Below are 2,570 nucleotides of genomic sequence, written 5' to 3' on the forward strand. Positions count from 1 at the left end.
GGACCAGGGTGATGGCACCATATCAGAACACGAAAAAGAAGTGCCGACTGCACCCTCCTGCTCTGGAGAAGAACATAGGGCTGGGAGCCTGACTCTGGTCTTCCTGGTGGGGCAGGGGAGACTCAGGACAGCTCATCTTCCTAGGAGTCTGCTCTGGCACTGATTCTGCTGCAGTATGTAAACCAGCAGGTAAAGAAATAAATGTAGGCTTCTTATCTGCATGCTAGGTTGCTGCTGGGGGCACTAGGCTCTGACAGGCTTCTACTTGGGGAAAAAACCCTCATTTCATTCAGTCTTAGGCTGTTACGAGAATGACATGCCGCCTCAAACTGATCCCTTCCAGTGAAGGCAGCTCCCATATCTGTTTGTGCTTCAATATAATAAAATATTTCAAACACAGACGTATATCTAAATAATAATAATTTTACATACAATTCCAGAAGGTTCAATCACCCCTGAAGCAAATCTGTGTATCTTGAGTTAACACCACATTGTTGTGTCTCACACGGGATTCGGGAAGAAAGATTAGAGAACAATTTGCCCTATTGAATTATGTCTAAACTTGGGACTGGGGGGGGGGGCAAATGTCCCATCACCCTAAAGATTTGTGGGAATTTTAGTGAAAAGTAATGTTTTTAGGGTTGTTAACTGTTCTTAATATAAAATTCCAACTACACTCCATGATGCAGCAGAGTAGAATGGAAAGTATTAATACTTAAGAGTCTATGGTGCCAAGTCCAATGCTGGCACTTTTTATTTGGGTAAGAGATATAACCTCTGCTGGTCTCAGTTTCTTCATCTGTCAAATGGACTCCTATTTCAAAGGATTCTTGTGAGGGTTAATCAAACCTATCACAATGTTTGGAATGCGATAAATATTGAATAAATGTTTTTTTTTTTCCTGCCCTGACTTAGCCCTTGAACATCACCTAACAGATCTATAAACAGAGGCTGACATGACTGATCCCTGAGCTATTGTGGGCTTTGATGAGATTGCATTTGTAACATTTCCTATGCAGAGGTGACCACCAGTATATGTTTATTTCCTCTAGGAACATTATAGTGGGGGCTATGTTTTAGGGAGAGAGCAAACATTTAATTTTATTTATTTCCTGCATTTGCCCGATATTCTGCTATTAATGGGGATCTTCATCACTGGCCCTTTGACATCCCCCTAAGATCCTTTGCCTTCTTTTCCCACCAGGCTGCAGCTGCCTCTGGTGACCACAAAAGAGTGCTTGGCATTCCCTAGTTGGTCACATCACAGAAGAATTATTATCTAGGGTGCACTCTGGAGGTTTGGGAAAGCTCCTGATTCCCCACATGTCTTTCAAAGGCATTCATTGTTTTAGTCACCTGTGAAAGTAATACCCATGGATTATTTGCAGATAAATATTAATGCTGCATCTATATTGAAGCAAAGCGCAAGTTGAATAGCTTTATCTACATAAGGCCCCAAATAGATTTAATAGAAATTTCTTCCCAATTCATATGTTATTTACTCTTGATATTCAGTAAAAATTCACACCAGTGAATATAATGCTTTTGACATATTTCACTTACGAACATTAGAAAAAAGGTCTTGGGAGAGATTTAAATTATGATTACTAATCCTGTGCCAATTCTGTCTCTGTCAACTCTGAATTGCTAGCAGGAATTGCTTTTCTTGAAATGAGAATTGCTATTTTGAAAACATATATTGATAACAAGGAATTCCCTGCCCCTAATCACCCCAAAGCATTCCCGAATCAGGGCTGAAAGGGACTGCAGGCGTTAGCTGCCCCGAGGCTCTTGTTTCCCAGCTGCCCAGAAAATGGAAGTAATTCATCCGATATCACTCAGAGTTAGTGGTAACTAAGGAACAAGACGGTATGTCAACAAGGTGCTGTGATTACTGGCATGATGGTTTGGAAAGAGAAAAATGAAGTTCCAAGCTGCTTCCATTATGTGCCAGAGTATCAAGCAAAGTTTTACCCATAATGAAAACTGGAAAGTGTGTTGAATCAAGTAGAGAATTTGGGGTAAATTATTTCAAAATAACAAACATACAAAAGATATACCCTACCCTTCCTCTATATTGAATTCAGCCAAGCCATCCATTCTCTGCATGAGTGTGTATATATGATATAAATAATATCTTTACATCTGGATCTAGAGTGATCTAGTGATATTTCTCTCTCTCCATATATCTGAGATGAGAGAAAGAGACAGAAATATCACTAGATCAATTTCTCTCTCTCTCTCTCTCTCTCTCTCTCTATATATATATATATATATGATGGGGGTGGAGCAAAATCACCACTAAAGAGAAAGAAAGAAAGCGGGTAGAGACAGGCTAAATTGTTGCTTTTCAGTGGCTTCTATTTTTTTTTAAAACAAATTTATAATAAAATTTTGAATCTTTCATTATATTACCACCAAGACATTTTAATAAAAAGAGATATGATTTTCCATCTTGCTGACTTTGGTTGGCCTATGGGATATCTACCATTCACATAAACATGTCAGTGACATCAATAATAAAACCAGTATTATTCATTCAGCCAGGCGGAATGTATATTTTCCTGTGA

Source organism: Canis aureus, chromosome 2 (assembly GCF_053574225.1).
Source record: "Canis aureus isolate CA01 chromosome 2, VMU_Caureus_v.1.0, whole genome shotgun sequence".
Classification (NCBI taxonomy): Eukaryota; Metazoa; Chordata; class Mammalia; order Carnivora; family Canidae; genus Canis; species Canis aureus.